Raw genomic sequence first — 19867 nt, forward strand, 5'->3', positions numbered from 1 at the left:
GTTATTTACTATGAAATTATCATTCATAATTTCAGTAGCCTGCTCTGCAATTGCTTGACCCCTAGCTATTTCTACAGGACTCACATAGACAGAAAGATTGTTGGTGATCACACCTTTTTCTTCATAAATTGAGAAAGTGTCGTGAAAAGTTGTAGTTTTGATGTTTCCACCCATAACATCACTGGTAGAAGATTCTTGTTGGGTTTCCATTTTCCATTAAAATAATAACTTTTTATGAAAATCACTGCAAACACAACGCAAGACAGCATTCATAACTGTAGAGACCATTACAAAAATGTCAGGCAACAGATACAGCAACGACAAACTATACGGGATTTGAAACAGCTGCCAGAGCCATGTGCTCTGACCCGTAGAAGAGAAACAAACAGGAAGGGTAAAGTGAGGATATGACAACAGAATATTGCTACTGAAGGACAGTTGAAATCACAAACCATCAGAAATGTAACATTTAAAATAATTATTCTTTAAATATATTAATTAATTCAAGTAATCATAACTAAATTTAATATATCAAACAAGGAAACTTCAGGTCAGAATATCAACAATGTAGGAAAAGATAGATTGCTACTTATTGTAAAGGTGAAACATTGTGTTGCAGACAGGTACAATTAAAAGACACTTACACATAAGCTTTCAGACACCATTTTCATCAGAAAAAGATGAATGGTATAGGTGAAAGTATAGTGCAAGTATACTGTTACATTTAAAGCATTAATTTTAAACAATGAAAACTCCAGGCTGGAATATCAACAATATAACGAAAGGACAGAATGCTATTTACTGTAAAGATGATGCGTTAAGTTGCAAACAGGCATAACTACATGACATTAACACATTAGCTTTCAACAACAGTCTTTGTCTGAAAAGTAAACACACACACACACACACACACATTCATTCACACAAGTAGGCACACCTGATGCCCACATCTTGACTGCCATCCGTGGCAGCTCCTGCCAGAATGCAACTGTCACGTAGAAGAGAGAAGCAGCAGTCTGGAGGGGGCAGGGAAAGGGAAGTGAAAGAGATAGCAGTGTACATGTGGGAGGAGAGATAAGCCTGTCTGGCAGGCCATGCAGGGGACTAGGCTGGTGGCAAGTGTTGCTTTGGGAGGCTGTGAGGCAGGGAATTGGGTGGAAACATGGAGCAAAAAGGGAGAGAAGTGAGGAATGGGAAAGATGGGTGGGTGTGTTGGCAGAAGGTGCCAAACAAAGAGGTTGGGAGACAAGAGTAGGGATGAGGTGAAAACTGTTAGATGGAGAGTGTGGGAACGGTATGTTGCCACAGGGTTAGGTCGGAATAACTTCAGGTGCAGAGAATGTGTTGTAAGGATACTCCCATCTGTGCTCTTCAGAAAAGCTGGTGGTGGAGGGGAGGATCCAGATAGCTTGGGTTGTGAAGCAGCCATGAAACTCAAGCATGTTATGTTCAGCTGTGTGTCGCGCCACAGAGAGCTCTACTTTGCTCTCGGCCACAATTTGGCGGTGGCCATTCATCCTGGCAGACAGCTGGTTGGCAACTACAACAATATAAAAAGCTCTGCAACAATCGCAGCAGAGCTGGTATATGATGGTGGCTGCTGTCACAGCAAGGCAGCCTCTGAAGGGATATGATAAGCCTGTGACAGGACTACAAGAGGAAGTGCTGGGTGAGGGACTGGGCAGCTCTTGCACCTGAGCCTCCCAAGGGATGTGATTGGGATTGAGAGTGGTACAGGAATGGACTATAATGCTGAGGAGGTTGGGTGTGTGATGGAACACTACTTTCAATGAGGTTTGAAGTATCTTGGGTTGGATGTACATCATTAATCACTAATTTTATGTATATAAATGAACTGTTTAAACATATTTACATTTTACAATTAATAGATTAACATTGTGAGGTCCTTTGGTATAGCTTATGTTGATATCCCCCTCACCCATCCACCCACCCCCAAAATACAAAATATAGTAGTCCCCTTAGTGTTATTTGAGAGGAATAGGCAATGTGCCATTACCAGATTTCACCATCTTCCTTCATTTTCAGACTCATCCATGATAATGAGAGGAATAGGCAATGTGCCATTACCAGATTTCACCATCTTCCTTCATTTTCAGACTCATCCATGATAATGCAAGGCATAAACACAAATAAAACAGCACAACAAAGAAACAAAAAGATACCTAGACTAATGCAGGATAAAATTTCAGTTTGAATAAGTGACTATATTAGTTACAAGATACAACTAGTTTTCAAAGAAAAAAGAAGATGAAACTACAAAGTCTTCTCCTCCACCCCCCCCCCCATCCTCCTCCCACTGTCAGAGCCTTTTAACCGTACATTGTATTTGTAAAATATGGTAGAAACAGATGAAGCATGTTTCTTTGCTATGATAAGTCTGTACATGTTATCTGTCTTTACTGGAGATAGCACCTCTCTTTTCTTCATCAAATAATTACAAAAAGAGATCATGTTTCTTTCAAGCACAGGTTAGTACTTGATTCACAAAGAGGCTTAACATACCTGCTTTTAAAAACATGATCCACTTTCTTCTTAACAGTTCCCAGTCTTTAGGGAATCCACAAGCAAATCTGTTTTTAATGAAGTGTGGTAAATCTGGAACAGAAGCAAAAATGGAAATGTCAATGAATGTTTTTCAGGTATTTTTATATAAAAAACCTGATTAATGTACTAATGGAAAAAATTCTGACAATTTCTTTCACTGAAATCAAACATATCGGATTATTACAAATTAAAAACAGTATAAGTTGTGGGAATACAACACTTCTGCATGAAAAGCTTAAGGCAAACAGAAAAAAGGCAAATAAGAATATCACAAAAAGAGCTTACCAGTTACACTAGTTTAGTTCAGAGCTAGGTACCATCAGTTTGATTAAAAGTTGCTAACAAGGGGCTCTTGAGGCTTGGGGTAGTCAGGGCAGGAATACTCACATTAGTTGGTTGGTTGGATTTCATCACAATTTCAAGGGTTACATGGTGCTTTTGTGCCTGAAGAATTCTCTCATAGTTTTTACAGATGTGAGGCAGCAGAGGGAGTGGGGCTGAAGGGCTTCCAGGATTATTAACTGGCTTTCCTTGTTTTAAGATTGCTATTACCCATTTCTGCTCCCAGATGTTAATGTGTTGGTTGAAGATGAAGCAATTTACAACGAGTTCTAGCACCCATTGTTATATTTTAGCTCCAAAACACTTAATTTGTTGTACTAGAATATCATATAAGTCTTTGAGCCTTCTTCACTTTGCTCCTGTTAAGTGCCCTGTTTGGCTCTTCTGTACTGAAGGAGTTCCAAGTATTAGTATTTCTTCTTCTTCTTCTTCATTGTTCCTATATATTTTGAAGTATAATTTGGAGGATTTCAGTCTAGGTGTGCTGTTTTCCAGGAGAGCCTGGCTATTTGGCTGGCAGTGGTAGGAACATCCTCCTGTAGAGTATGGAGTGTTGCAGTTGAGATATCTCAAAGATTCAATTGCTCTTCCCATTTACAGTTCTTCCATTGCCTTTCTAATACAACTTGCTGTTTTGGCAATCTGTACTGAGTTGATTAACAGTTAGCTAGTACTACCTGTATGCACAAAGGGGTTAGCTTTAAATAGTTATACATATCTTTATAGCTTGTGTTCCATTTCTCATGATAAACCCTTGATCTAATTGCACCTACAGCCTCTTGGAATGGACTCTCTTAGAACTTTGTTGCTGGTGTTATTTCAGTACTATTTTATCTATTATGCTATGGAACATCTTCTGGTTTGCTTTTTGGATTTTATACCTGCGTGAAAATCTGACATTTGCAGATGAACATGTACATTACTTGAAAAATATTTTTCCTGTTTTGGTTGTTTGATATAGACGTGCAACATACACTCCTGGAAATTGAAATAAGAACACCATGAATTCATTGTCCCAGGAAGGGGAAACTTTATTGACACATTCCTGGGGTCATATACATCACATGATCACACTGACACAGGCACATAGACACAGGCAACAGAGCATGCACAATGTCGGCACTAGTACAGTGTATATCCACCTTTCGCAGCAATGCAGGCTGCTATTCTCCCATGGAGACGATCGTAGAGATGCTGGATGTAGTCCTGTGGAACGGCTTACCATGCCATTTCCACATGGCGCCTCAGTTGGACCAGCGTTCGTGCTGGACGTGCAGACCGCGTGAGACGACGCTTCATCCAGTCCCAAACATGCTCAATGGGGGACAGATCCGGAGATCTTGCTGGCCAGGGTAGTTGACTTACACCTTCTAGAGCACGTTGGGTGGCACGGGATACATGCGGACGTGCATTGTCCTGTTGGAACAGCAAGTTCCCTTGCCGGTCTAGGAATGGTAGAACGATGGGTTCGATGACGGTTTGGATGTACCGTGCACTATTCAGTGTCCCCTCGACGATCACCAGTGGTGTACGGCCAGTGTAGGAGATCGCTCCCCACACCATGATGCCGGGTGTTGGCCCTGTGTGCCTCGGTCGTATGCAGTCCTGATTGTGGCGCTCACCTGCACGGTGCCAAACACGCATACGACCATCATTGGCACCAAGGCAGAAGCGACTCTCATCGCTGAAGACGACACGTCTCCATTCGTCCCTCCATTCACGCCTGTCGCAACACCACTGGAGGCGGGCTGCACGATGTTGGGTCGTGAGTGGAAGACGGCCTAACGGTGTGCGGGACCGTAGCCCAGCTTCATGGAGACGGTTGCGAATGGTCCTCGCCGATACCCCAGGAGCAACAGTGTCCCTAATTTGCTGGGAAGTGGCGGTGCTGTCCCCTACGGCACTGCGTAGGATCCTACGGTCTTGGCGTGCATCCGTGCGTCGCTGCGGTCCGGTCCCGGGTCGACGGGCACGTGCACCTTCCGCCGACCACTGGCGACAACATCGATGTACTGTGGAGACCTCACGCCCCACGTGTTGAGCAATTCGGCGGTACGTCCACCCGGCCTCCCGCATGCCCACTATACGCCCTCGCTCAAAGTCCGTCAACTGCACATACGGTTCACGTCCACGCTGTCGCGGCATGCTACCAGTGTTAAAGACTGCGATGGAGCTCCGTATGCCACGGCAAACTGGCTGACACTGACGGCGGCGGTGCACAAATGCTGCCCAGCTAGCGCCATTCGATGGCCAACACCGCGGTTCCTGGTGTGTCCGCTGTGCCGTGCGTGTGATCATTGCTTGTACAGCCCTCTCGCAGTGTCCGGAGCAAGTATGGTGGGTCTGACACACCGGTGTCAATGTGTTCTTTTTTCCATTTCCAGGAGTGTATTTTATGCTCCAAGTTGTAATCTCTTCAACATCTCGGATTTTTAAATGACACAGGGAGTTTGACACTGTCAATCAGTTGTAAGTGGTTTGTCTCAATCCACTGAATAATGACCTCCCCATTGTTATAATCTTCGGAGTCGCCCCTTAAGTTTCTGTAACTGCTCAAGCCAGAACTAATGGCAGACAAAATTAACTGAATGTTAAGTCGTTGATGTTGTTACCAGAGAAATACATACCTGCTTCAATTTCAATAATATCTTAAGTAAATCTTCCAGAGATCTGCAAAAGGTATGACCCTACAAGCCATCAAGTTTCTATTCTGATAGGTTCTTGATGACAGAGCTATCTCTATATATTCCCATTTTATAAACTCCATACAACACTGTTTAATGTATACATGATTATTTCTAGCTGTTATGAAAAGAATGTTGGGTGGGGGGCTATGCTTAGTGCCTACATTTGAGGCTCTGGCATAAATGTTCAGCTCAAATTTTCAATGGTCATAGTATGAGAAATTCCATTTTTGTGCAGGATTAGAAAATACAAGACAAAAGTACTTTTCTGAAACTCTTCAGCTGATACTGCACTGATAGTGGTGACTTACCACTGTATACTCTATTCTAGAAAAGTATACACAGCAGACTATTTCAATTTCTTTTCGTTTGCCAACTGCTGAAACAGGAACAATCGGATTGACAAATTCACACAAATAGATGATGTATCTACAGTGTTTGCTCAATTATGAAGATAAAATAGGAGAAGGCAAAGAAAACATGGACCACAGCGTACATATTTACTTTGTGCTACACTTTGTTCATCATACGAACAAACTTGATGCAAACAAATACAAACGCGATGATTAGTCTGCAGCCATAGAACATGTACACTGGTGTTCTTACTCTCTTGGAAGCAGGTCCTACTTATGTATTACATATCTTATTGCTAGGTTACTGTAAATGAAACTTCAAGATCTTCTGTTGTATTAACTGCCATCAACAAGTGTGCGGGCGCGCATTGTATTGATGGAAGATGACTTTCCCTTACTAAACCCAGCCTTTTTTGCAAAACTTTTATTGCAATTTTCCCAGGAGGTTAGCATAGTATTCTCCAGTAATTGTTTGCCCAGTGGGTAGATAATCTACAAACAGAATTCCCCTTCCCAGTGAAGCAATAGTCTTTGCTTTCTTTGGTGGTGGAGAATCAACATGTTTTCACTGCTTTGACTGCTGTTTTGTCTCTGGGGTATAGTAGTGCACCAGAGTTCCATCTGTGGTCACAAACCGGTGCAAGAAATCTTTTTCATTTCTGCTAAAACAGGCCAAACATTCTTCCAATATGTCCCTTCTCATGCATTTTTGAACCAGCATCAAGAGTCGCAGCACCCATCTTGCAGATAATTTTTTGATTTCTAATTATTCAATTAAAATGTGATACACCCTTTCAGATGACATTTGGCAAGCACGAGCAATTTCACACACTTTCAATCGGCGATCCTCGATGACCATTTTGTGCACTTCTGGAATGATTTCTGGAGTAGTGACACATCTTGGATGACCACTGCGCAGATCATCATCCAAGCTCTCCTGACAAAATTTAAATTCATTTGTCCACAGTTTAATATGAAGGAGCAGAGGCTGCCCCCCACCCACCTTCCTGCCCCCCACCATGTATTCTGGAAATCAGCATGAATGTTGTTTCCTTTCATACCTTTCTTTATGAAATACTTAATCACTATTTAAATCTTGATTTTTTCCTATCTTGACAAATCACTACGTGGAAACAACAACAAAGCCATATCACTGCCACAGCTCTCTTCCAAAAGCACTGATGTGGCACGTGTTTACATGCAACAGTACAATGAATATCATGTAAACAACTCGTTGGGCTAGCGGTGACCTCTCGTAAAGATTCTGAGAAATTTGCACGCCTCCCTCATATTTCTTAAATACAACTCAGCTGTGTAATTTTTATTGCAAAAATTGTCTGCTTGTGTCTGTATATGTGTGGATGGATATGTGTGTGTGCGCGAGTGTATACCCGTCCTTTTTTCCCCCTAAGGTAAGTCTTTCCGCTCCAAGGATTGGAATGACTCCTTACCCTCTCCCTTAAAAACCCACATCCTTTCGTCTTTCCCTCTCCTTCCCTCTTTCCTGATGAGGCAACAGTTTGTTGCGAAAGCTTGAATTTTGTGTGTATGTCGACCTGCCAGCACTTTCATTTGGTAAGTCACATCATCTTTATATATATATATATATATATATATATATATATATATATATATATATATATATATATATATATATATATATATATATATATATATATATATATAAGATGTTGTTGAAAGTCAGGTGAGGTATGAGCGGCGGCAAATTGAAATTAGCGGAAATTGAGGCCTGGTGGATAACGAGAAGAGAGGATATACTAAAGGGCAAGTTCCCATCTCTGGAGCTCTGACAGGTTGGTGTTAGTGGGGAGTATCCAGATAACCCGGACGGTGTAACACTGTGCCAAGATGTGCTGGCCGTGCACCAAGGCATGTTTAGCCACAGGGTGATCCTCATTACCAACAAACACTGTCTGCCTGTGTCCATTCATGCGAATAGACAGTTTGTTGCTGGTCATTCCCACATAGAAAGCTTCACAGAGTAGGCAGGTCAGTTGGTAAATCACGTGGGTGCTTTCACACGTGGCTCTGCCTTTGATCGTGTACACCTTCTGGGTTACAGGACTGGAGTAGGTGGTGGTGGGAAGGTGCATGGGACAGGTTTTACACTGGGGGCGGTTACAAGGGTAGGAGCCAGAGGGTAGAGAAGGTGGTTTGGGGAATTCATAGGGATGAACCAAGAGGTTACAAAGTTTAGGTGGACGGCGTAAGACACTTTTTGGTGGAGTGGGCAGGATTTCATGAAGGATGGATCTCATTTCAGGGCAGGATTTGAGGAAGTCGTATCCCTGCTGGAGAGCCACATTCAGAGTCTGATCCAGTCCCGGAAAGTATCCTGTCACAAGTGGGGCACTTTTGTGGTTCTTCTGTGGGAGGTTCTGGGTTTGAGGGGATGAGTAAGTGGCTCTGGTTATTTGCTTCTGTACCAGGTCGGGAGGGTAGTTGCGGGATGCGAAAGCTGTTTTCGGGTTGTTGGTGTAATGGTTCAGGGATTCTGGACTGGAGCAGATTCGTTTGCCACGAAGACCTAGGCTGTAGGGAAGGGACCGTTTGATGTGGAATGGGTGGCAGCTGTCATAATGGAGGTACTGTTGCTTGTTGGTGGGTTTGATGTGGACGGACATGTGAAGCTGGCCATTGGACAGGTGGAGGTCAACATCAAGGAAAGTGGCATGGGATTTGGAGTAGAACCAGGTGAATCTGATGGAACCAAAGGAGTTGACGTTGGAGAGGAAATTCTGGAGTTCTTCTTCACTGTGAGTCCAGATCATGAAGATGTCATCAATACATCTGTACCAAACTTTGGGTTGGCAGGCCTGGGTAACCAAGAAGGCTTCCTCTAAGCGACCCATGAATAGGTTGGCGTACGAGGGGGCCCTCCTGGTGCCCATGGCTGTTCCCTTTAATTGTTGGTATGTCTGGCCATCGAAAGTGAAGAAGTTGTGGGTCAGGATGAAGCTGGCTAAGGTAATGAGGAAAGAGGTTTTTGGTAGGGTGGCAGGTGATCGGAATGAAAGGAAGTGCTCCATCGAAGTGAGGCCCTGGACGTGCGGAATATTTGTGTATAAGGAAGTGGCATCAATGGTTACAAGGATAGTTCTCGGGGGTAAGAGACTGGGTAGGGATTCCAGGCGTTCGAGAAAGTGGTTGGTGTGTTTGATGAAGGGTGGGGGACTGCATGTAATGGGTTGAAGGTGTTGATCTACATAGGCAGAGATACATTCTGTGGGGGCTTGGTAGCCAGCTACAATGGGACGGCCGGGATGATTGGGTTTGTGAATTTTAGGAAGAAGGTAGAAGGTAGGGGTGCGGGGTGTTGTTGGGGTCAGGAGGTTGATGGAGTCAGGTGAAAGATTTTGTAGGGGGCCTAAGGTTCCTAGGATTCCTTGAAGCTCCGCCTGGACATCAGGAATGGGATTACCTTGGCAAACTTTGTATGTAGTCTTGTCTGAAAGCCGACGCAGTCCCTCAGCAACATACTCCCGACGATCAAGTACCACGGTCGTGGAACCCTTGTCCGCCTGAAGAATGACGATGGATCGGTCAGCCTTCAGATCATGGATGGCCTGGGCTTCAGCAGTGGTGATGTTGGGAGTAGGATTGAGGTTTTTTAAGAAGGATTGAGAGGCAAGGCTTGAAGTCAGAAATACCTGGAAGGTTTGGAGAGGGTGATTTTGAGGAAGAGGAGGTGGGTCCCGCTGTGACGGAGGACGGAACTGTTCCAGGCAGGGCTTAATTTGGATAGTGTCTTGGAGAGTTGGACCATTAGAAGTAGGATTAGGATTATATTTCTTCGTGTCAAAGTGATATTTCCAGCAGAGAGTACGGATGTAGGACAGTAAATCTTTAACAAGGGCTGTTTGTTTGAATCTGGGAGTGGGGCTGAAGGTGAGGCCTTTGGATAGGACAGAGGTTTCGGATTGGGAGAGAGGTTTGGAGGAAAGGTTAACTATTGAATTAGGGTGTTGTGGTTCCAGATAGTGTTGATTGGAATTTTGAGGTTTTGGGGAGAGTGGGGCTGGAAGTGGGAGATTGAGTAGATGGGAGAGACTGGGTCAGTGTGCAATGAGAGGAGGTTGAGGTTTGCGGGAAAGGTTGTGAAGGGTGAGTGAGTTGCCTTTCCGGAGGTGGGAAACCAGGAGATTGGATAGTTTTTTGAGGTGGAGGGTGGCATGCTGTTCTAATTTGCGATTGGCCTGTAGGAGGATGCTCTGAACAGTCAGTGTGGATGTGGGAGAGGAAAGATTGAGGACTTTTATTAAGGATAGGAGTTGACGGGTGTGCTCATTGGCTGAGTTGATGTGTAGGTGAAGGATTAGGTGGGTGAGGGCAATAGATTGTTCAGTTTGGAACTGGTATAAGGACTTATGGATAGAAGGGTTACATCCAGAGATGGAAACTTTAAGTGTGAGGCCTTTGGGGGTAATGCCAAATGTCAGACTGCCTGAGGAAATAGAATATGGGAGTGTAATCTGGCTAGGGCGAAGGCATGTTTGCGGAAGGAATGTAAATAAAAGTTAATGGGGTCATTGTGGGGATGTTGTGAGGGTGACATGGTATTAGAAGGTGGAAAGTGTAACATGAGGCTGAAATGAAAATGAAAATAAAAATATATGGCGAGAGATAAGGTGAACTAGAAAGCAACTGGAGATCTGGTGTGAAAAAAGGCGAAAAAGTGTTGGTTATATCTGGGCTATGTTGATCCTGTGGTGAACTTGGGTTGGTAGACAACGATGTGCACAAACGTTGTGTGGTTGTGTTGCCGACAAAACACGTTAAAGGGTGGAGCAATTCGGGAAAATTTCGAAAAAACTGCGTGTAAATGTATTAAAAGGAGTGGTTTAGTGGTGGCAGATTGTGAAAATGAGGCTAACAATAGTCTGACGAAGAAATAATGACGTTAAAACCTGTGGGAAGCGGCTATAAATGATCAGTGATGTGGGAAAAACGGAAATGGAAAAAAAGCGAAAAAATTAAAATAATTATAACTAGCCGAAATGGCTGTTTAACAGCTGAAAGGAACTGTTTGTGAATTGGAAACGGTGGATTTTGTAGCAGCGGTATTGTTGAAAGCGGAAAAAATTTTTTTGGTTATGGTTTGGAAGTGGGTTACGTATTATTGAGTATATATAGGTGGGATAAAATTGTATAATAGATTCGGTAAAGAGGAGAAGGTGAATACAAAGTGAAACTACTCGGAAAAACAGAAAGAGAAAATAAGATGACAGGAAAGATTTCGAAATGCAACAGTGACAATAACAAACGTAATTGTTGGGTTCAAATTAATGATACGAATATAATAGAGGGAAACATTCCACGTGGGAAAAATATATTTAAAAACAAAGATGATGTGACTTACCGAACAAAAATGCTGGCAGGTCGACAGACACACAAAAAACACAAACACACACACGAAATTCAAGCTTTCGCAACAAACTGTTGCTTCATCAGGAAAGACGAAAGGATGTGGGTTTTAAGGGAGAGGGTAAGGAGTCATTCCAATCCCGGGAGCGAAAAGACTTACCTTGGGGGAAAAAAGGACAGGTACACACACACACACACACACACACACACACACACACACACACACACACACACACACACACAAGCAGACATTTGTAAAGGAAAAGAGTTTGGGCAGAGATGTCAGTCGAGGTGGAAGTAGAGGCAAAGATGTTGTTGAAAGACAGGTGAGGTATAAGAGTTTGGGCAGAGATGTCAGTCGAGGTGGAAGTAGAGGCAAAGATGTTGTTGAAAGACAGGTGAGGTATGAGCAGCGGCAAATTGAAATTAGCGGAGATTGAGGCCTGGTGGATAACGAGAAGAGAGGATATACTAAAGGGCAAGTTCCCATCTCTGGAGTTCTGACAGGGTGGTGTCAGTGGGAAGTATCCAGATACCCCGGACGGTGTAACACTGTGCCAAGATGTGTTGGCCGTGCACCAAGGCATGTTTAGCCACAGGGTGATCCTCATTACCAACAAACACTGTCTGCCTGTGTCCATTCATGCGAATAGACAGTTTGTTGCTGGTCATTCCCACATAGAAAGCTTCACAGAGTAGGCAGGTCAGTTGGTAAATCACGTGGGTGCTTTCACACGTGGCTCTGCCTTTGATCGTGTACACCTTCTGGGTTACAGGACTGGAGTAGGTGGTGGTGGGAAGGTGCATGGGACAGGTTTTACACTGGGGGCGGTTACAAGGGTAGGAGCCAGAGGGTAGAGAAGGTGGTTTGGGGAATTCATAGGGATGAACCAAGAGGTTACAAAGTTTAGGTGGACGGCGTAAGACACTTTTTGGTGGAGTGGGCAGGATTTCATGAAGGATGGATCTCATTTCAGGGCAGGATTTGAGGAAGTCGTATCCCTGCTGGAGAGCCACATTCAGAGTCTGAACCAGTCCCAAAAAGTATACTGTCACAAGTGGGGCACTTTTGGGGTTCTTCTGCGGGAGGTTCTGGGTTGGGGATGAGGAAGTGGCTCTGGTTATTTGATTCTGTACCAGGTCAGGAGGGTAGTTGCGGGATGCAAAAGCTATTTTCAGATTGTTGGTGTAATGGTTCAGGGATTCGGGATTGGAGCAGATTCGTTTGCCACAAGGACCTAAGCTGTAGGGAAGGGACCGTTTGATATGGAATGGGTGGCAGCTGTCATAATGGAGGTACTGTTGCTTGTTGGTGGGTTTGATGTGGACAGATATGTGAACTGGCCATTGGACAGATGGAGGTCAACGTCCAGGAAAGTGGCATGGGATTTGGAGTAGGACCAGGTGAATCTGATGGAACCAAAGGAGTTGAGGTTGGAGAGGAAATTCTGGAGTTCTTCTTCACTGTGAGTCCAGATCATGAAGATGCCATCAATAAATCTGTACTAAACTTTGGGTTGGCAGGCCTGGGTCACCAAGAAGGCTTCCTCTAAGTGTCCCATGAATAGGTTGGTGTACGAGGTGGCCATCCTGGTACCCATGGCTGTTCCCTTTAATTGTCGCTATGTCTGACCTTCAAAAGTGAAGAAGTTGTGAGTTAGGATGAAGCTGGCTAAGGTAATGAGGAAAGAGGTTTTAGGTAGGGTGGCAGGTGATCGGCGTGAAAAGAAGTGCTCCATCGCAGTGAGGCCCTGGACATGCGGGATATTTGTGTATAAGGAAGTGGCATCAATGGGTACAAGGATGGTTTCCGGGGGTAACTCATTGGGTAAGGATTCCAGGCGTTCGAGAAAGTGGTTGGTGTCTTTGATGAAGGATGGGAGACTGCATGTAATTGGTTGAAGGTGTTGATCTATGGAGGCAGAGATACATTTTGTGGGGGCTTGGTTACCAGCTACATTGGGGCGGCCGGTATGTTTGTGTTTGTGAATTTTAGGAAGTAGGTAGAAGGTGTGGGTGTGGGGTCAAGAGGTTGATGGAGTCAGATGAAAGGTTTTGTAGTGGGCCTAATGTTCTGAGCGTTCCGCCTTGCCATCAGGAATGGGATTACCTTGGCAAACTTTGTATGTGGTGTTGTCTGAAAGCTGACGCAGTCCCTCAGCCATATACTCCCAACGATCAAGTACCACGGTCATGGAACCCTTGTCAGCCGGAAGAATGATGATGGATCAGTCAGCTTTCAGATCACGGATAGCCTGGGCTTCAGCTGTGGTGATGTTGGGAGTAGGATTAAGGTTTTTCAAGAAAGATTGAGAGGCAAGGCTGGAAGTCAGAAATTCCTGGAAGGTTAGGAGAGGGAGATTTTGAGGAAGAGGAGGTGGGTCACACTGTGATTGAGGACATAACTGATCCAGGCAGGGTTCAATTTGGATAGTGGCTTGGGGAGTTGGATCATTGAGAGTAGGATTAGGATTATGTTTCATCGTGGCAAAGTGATATTTCCAGAAGAGACTGAGGGTAGGACAGTAAATCTGTGACGGGGGCTGTTTGGTTGAATCTGGGAGTGGGGCTGAAGGTGAGGCCTTTGGATAGGACAGAGGTTTCGGATTGGGAGAGAGGTTTGGAGGAAAGGTTAACTACTGAATTGGGGTGTTGTGGCTCCAGATTGTGTTGACTAGAATTTAGAGGTTTGGGGGGGGGGGGGTGGAGCTGGAAGTGGGAGATTGAGTAGATGGGAGAGACTGGGTCTGTGTGCAATGAGAGGAGGTTGAGGTTTGTTGGAAAGGTTGTGGAGGGTGAGTGAGTTGCCTTTCCGGAGGTGAGAAACCACGAGATTGGATAGTTTTTTGAGGTGGGTGCTGGAATGCTGTTCTAATTTGCGGTTGGCCTGTAGGAAGATGCTCTGAACAGCTGGTGTGGATGTGGGAGAGGAAAGATTGAGGACTTTGATTAGGGATAGGAGTTGACAGGTGTTTTCATTGGCTGAGTTGATGTGTAGGTGAATGATTGGGTGGGTAAGGGCTATGGATTGTTCAGTTTGGAACTAGTATAGGGACTGATGGAAAGAACGGTTACAGCCAGAGATGGAAACTTTAAGTGTGAGGCCTTTGGGGGTAATGCCAAATGTCAGACAAGCCTGAGTGAATAAAATATGGGAGCCTAATCTAGCTAGGGCGAAGGCATGTTTGTGGAGGGAATGTAAATAAAACTTAATGGGGTTGTTTGGGGATGTTGTGAGGGTGACACGATATTAGAAGGTGGAAAGTGTAACATGAGGCTAAAATGAAAATAAAAATATATGGGGAGAGATAAAGGTGAAGTAGATAGCAACTGGAGTTCTGCTGTGAAAAAAGTCGAAAAAGTGTTCATTTAAGCTGAGCTATGTTGATCCTGTGGTGAACTTAGATTGGTAAACAACGATGTGTACAAAGGTTAGGTAGTTGTGTTGCCTCCAAAACACGTTAAAGGGTGGAGAAATACGGGAAAATTTCGAAAAAACTGCGTGTAAATGTATTAAAAGGACTGTTTATGTGGTGGCAGATTATGAAAATGAGGCTAACAATTGTCTGACGAAGAAATAACAACATCAAAACCTGTGGGAAGATGTTAAAAAATGGTCAGTTATGTGGGAAAAACGGGAATGGAAATAAAACGACAGTTATTAGAACTAGCTGAAATGGTTGTTCAATAGGTGAAAGGAACTGAAGCTGTGAAATAATATTCCTGAGGTTACACAAGAAATGTTTGTAAACTGGGGACGGTGGATTTTGTAGCAGCGCTAGTGTTGAAAGCGTTAAAAATTTTTTGGTTATGGTTTGGAAGTAAATTACGGATTATTGAGTATATATAGGCAGGATAAATTGTATGGTGGATTACGGGAAAAAGGAAAGGTGAATACAAAGAGAAACTACTTGCACAAACAAAAAGAGAAAGTAAGATGACAGAAAAGATTTCGAAATGCAACAGTGACAAGTTCCCTTTTTCCCCCCTAAGGTAAGTCTTTCCGCTCCCCTCATTGGAATGACTCCCTACCCTCTCCCTTAAAATCCACATCCTTCCGTCTTTCCCTCTCCTTCTCTCTTTCCTGGTGAAGCAACCGTGGGTTGCGTAAGCTTGATATTTGTGTGTGTGTTTGTGTGTTTTGTTACGCCGGCAGAGGTCGCGTCCGAATTCTCGCGTGCCCTCTGGTGGACGGGACTCTACTTGCGGCAACTACCGTCCGTGACGCGCCGTGCCAATGTGCGCCTCCCGCGATCTTTCTGGTGGCTACTGCATAAGCCACACTTAAAAGATACATGCTTAATGCTCAAACAGGGATTAGCCTTGGATGATATTATATCTGAACAGACTAATCAGCGCTTTCCCGTTTGGTAAGTCACAGCATATATATATATATATATATATATATATATATATATATATATATATATATATATATATATATATGCTGTGATTATAGTATAGAAATTATAGTATGACACACACAAATCAGTTAGGTCTGAGAAATTAATCAATGGAGTAGAAGGATTTGGCCACTAATAAATCCTTTAGGCTTCTCTCAAACTGAATTTCATTGGTTGTTAAGCTTTTTATGGCTGCTGGCAAGTTATTGAAAATGTGTGTTCCTGAATAATGCACGCCTTTTTGTACAAGATTAAGTGACTTGTGAAGATTATTCTTATTTTTCGTATTGATTCCATGAATTGAGGTGTTGGTTTGAAAAAGTGATATATTTTTAATGACAAATTTCATTAATGAATAAATATATTGGGAAACAGTAGTTAGTATCCCTAATTCCCTAAACAGACTTCTGCAGGATGTTCTTGAGTTCACACCACATATAACTCTTAATGCATGTTTTTGTGCCTGGAAAACTTTAGCTTGGCTTGATGAATTACCCCAAAAAATAATCCCATATGACGTTATGGAATGAAAGTAAGCATAGTATGCCAGATTTTTCATTTTTATATCCCCTATGTCTGACAAAATTCGCATTGCAGCAAATAGAGATTTGTTAAGACGCTTCAGTAGTTCTGTGGTGTGCTCCTCCCAGTTGAATTTATTATCAAGCTGTAATCCCAAGAATTTAACACTGTCCACTTCTTCTATCTGCTTGTCATCATATGGTAGCCATATACTTGTGGGACACCCCTTACAGGTTCTGAACTGTATGTAGTGTGTTTTTTCAAAGTTTAGTGACAAAGAATTGGCTAGGAACCAGTGATTAATGCCCACAAATATTTTATTGGCTGATCTTTCTAAGACTACACTTGACTTGCTATTCATTGCAATGTTTGTATCATCGGCAAACAAAATGAACTTGGCAAAATGGAACATTGTGGGACCCCACATGTAATTAGTTCCCAGCTGGATGATGCCTGATAGCTTGATACATGTCTCTTTCCTAATAACACCCTTTGTTTCATGCCAGAGATATAAGATTTGAACCATTTTGCAGCATTTCCTGTTACACTGCAATATTCTAATTTACTTAAAAGGATATTGTGATTTACACAGTCAAATGCCTTTCACAGATCACAAAATATACCAGTTGCCTGCAATTTTTTGTCTAATGAATTAAGCACATTTTCACTGTAAGTGTAGATAGCCTTCTCAATATCAGAACCCTTTAGAAATCCAAACTGTGACTTTGACAGTATATTATTTGAGATAAGATGATTATAGAGCTGATTGTACATTACTTTTTCTAAAATTTTTGAGAATGCTGGCAACAGTGAAATTGGACGGAAATTTGATGCTATTTCTTTATCTCCCTTCTTAAACAGTGGCTTAACTTGATCATATTTCAACCATTCAGAAAATATTCCACTGATAAACGACTGGTTACACAGATAGCTTAATATGTTACTGAGCTCAGAATCAAATTCTTTAATTAACTTTGTTGATATTTCATCATGCCCACTAGATGTTTTTGATTTTAAAGATTTTATGAAGGACATTATTTCTGCTGGGGTAGTGAGGGTCAAATTCATATTATGGAAGTTACTTGAAATGTCTGGTCTGAGGTATTCCATAGCAGCATCTACCGAACCTGACAACCCCATCTTTTCAGTAACAGTTATAAAATGTTTGTTAAAAAGTTCTGCAACATTATACACATCTGTCACCAATGTATCATTTACTCTTAATGCTATTTGTTCCTCTTCATGTCTGTAACTGAAGCAGAACAGCTGCAGAAACTGAGACCAAGGAGTCAAGGATAAAGAAAAGAATAAAGAGAAAGAGTATGGAGGATAAGGAAAAGGAGAACAACTGGAGTATGCAGCTGAAATGTTCTAAATGAGCATAGTGGTAAGTTAATAAATCTGTAAATCTTCTCTTGCATTTTACCGAAAACTTGAATTTTCATCATTCAGGTACACTTTTCTCCTAAATGACTGAAGTTAAACTCACAAAAATTGGTACAGATATTTAGAATGACCTCCTCTACGTCCCTTGCCTACTATTTCCTGAAAAAATTTTGACAATATGATTATGATGATGATGATGGTGATATTTGAGCTACATTTTTAAATATTTTTGCTGTAGTAGAATAAATTACTTGTCTTTTTCACAGATCAGCATCAGGGAAGGAAATTGACGGCATAAAACAATTATGTGAATGTTGTCTTGAACTCCGACTCTTTTTTCCAAGCTGTGCCAATCAGTGATTCCAAAGAAAACCGTGCCACAGTGAAATAGTGCTCCATGTTTTATACTATTATAAATACTGTTGTCAGTGATAAAATATAATAAATATCGCAATGATGTATTGGGAAATGTTTTGACTAATGACCCTAATTGTGTATAAGAATTTTGAGCTATTTCCCATTTATCGATCATTTGCACTATGAGGGTGAAGATAATGCAGTATGTTCATGTGCATGTCCCTTTAAAGTAACAAAATTTGAGAATATACTTTATACACTTCCTCACGCCAAAATGTCCATAACTATGGTGAACAAACTTCATAACTAATTCAACTGTGCGAGATATACACAATCTCCACTTTCCGAACAGTGCATGTTTGTGATTAGTCTGTTCAGATATATTATCATCCAAGGCTAATCCCTGTTTGAGCATTAAGCTTGTATCTTTTAAGTGTGGCTTATGCAGTAGCCACCAGAAAGATCGCGGGAGGCGCACATCGGCACGGCGCGTCACGGACGGTAGTTGCTGCAAGTAGAGTCCCGTCCACCAGAGGGCACGCGAGAATTCGGACGCGACCTCCACGGAACAACAACAACAACAACAACAACTCCGGCAGCACGGGCCGTGCCCAGTCGTTTAACATCGGGCATGCCTAGGACACAGTCCCGGTCTACGCTAAGTGAAGTGCGACGTAAAACGTGTACAGTGTTACTACACAATTGGCGACGAGTAGGGTCTTTCTTTCGCGTGTTGCGTCGTCGTTCCGGTTTCGCAGCTTATCCACGTCAGGATGATTTAGTGCGGGTTTTGGTTGAGCAGCAGACGGAGCTCATGGCCACCATGAAACAAGTGCTACCGGCGTTGCTCTCCACGCAGTCTGCTCCAGCGCCGTTCCCTCCTCCCTTTCTCCCGTATGACGAGACGGCAGAGGATTCGGACGCATATGAACATCGCCTTCGGCAGCATTTCCAGGCGTTTCATGTTGCCGATGCAGAGGTATGTCGTGCTCTCTTCTTGTCTTGGATATCTACATTGCTGTATCAAGTTTTGCGGCAGCTAGCGCCGTTGCAGGAACCCTCGTCCTTGTCTTTTGACGCATTGTGTTCATTGCTGTCTTCATTTTATCGCCGCCGCACGCATGTTGTGGCGGCTAGGGTCGAGTTCTATCAATGCAAGAAACAGCCCCATCAGTCTTACCGGGCGTGGGCCGCTACCCTGCACGGTCTTAGTCGCAAGTGTCATTTTGTCACGAAGCAGTCGCGAGAGTCCTATGCCCACGTTATGGTACGCGACGTCATTGTTCGTTCGGCCCCTGATAGGGAGGTCCGGCAACGGGCCCTGCAGTTAGAAGACCCTTCCCTTGAGGAAGTCCTGTCCATTGCTCAATCATATTAAGTCTCTCACGCCGCCGGTCAACAGTTGGAAGCGTGGTATGACGTCGCGGCGGTTCAGGGCGGCGCGTCCGTGTCCACTGTGTCCCGGGTGGACGACGTGCGAGTGGTACAATCCGGCCGTTACGGCCGCTCCCACACGGCGCGTAAACAGAATTCCGGCCGCCGGCCCCTGTTGCCGTCCTGTGCGTCGTGCTATATACATCATGATCGGTCAGAGTGCCCCCAGCGTTGGGCCGTTTGTCGCAAATGTAATAAAAAAGGTCACATTGCTAAAGTTTGCCGCTCAGCCTCGAAAGAATCGAAGGAAGCAGGTACAGAGGACATGGACGTTGACATTCAGGAAGTTTCATCGGGCCAGGGCTCCCGACGCATCGGCACGCAAACTCTTTATCGAGGTGTCGGTTCGGTCACGCCGGTTACAACTGCAAGTAGATACGGGCGCGGCAGTTTGAATGCACAAACTTATTCCGACCTTGGATCGCCCCCGTTGGCG

The 19867-nt window shown here is 43.5% G+C and overlaps 1 long non-coding RNA gene across 2 annotated transcripts in view; it reads right to left on the minus strand.

The window, feature by feature from the left end:
• LOC126212846 (uncharacterized) overlaps positions 1 to 19867 on the minus strand; it is a 142647-nt gene that overhangs the window by 19063 nt on the left and 103717 nt on the right. For both annotated transcript variants that reach the window (XR_007540940.1, XR_007540942.1), the window contains exon 5: positions 2524 to 2616. This is a non-coding gene — a long non-coding RNA (uncharacterized LOC126212846). The remainder of the gene's footprint in view (positions 1 to 2523; positions 2617 to 19867) is intronic.

This window comes from Schistocerca nitens, chromosome 11 (genome assembly GCF_023898315.1).
Source record: "Schistocerca nitens isolate TAMUIC-IGC-003100 chromosome 11, iqSchNite1.1, whole genome shotgun sequence".
Taxonomy (NCBI): domain Eukaryota; kingdom Metazoa; phylum Arthropoda; class Insecta; order Orthoptera; family Acrididae; genus Schistocerca; species Schistocerca nitens.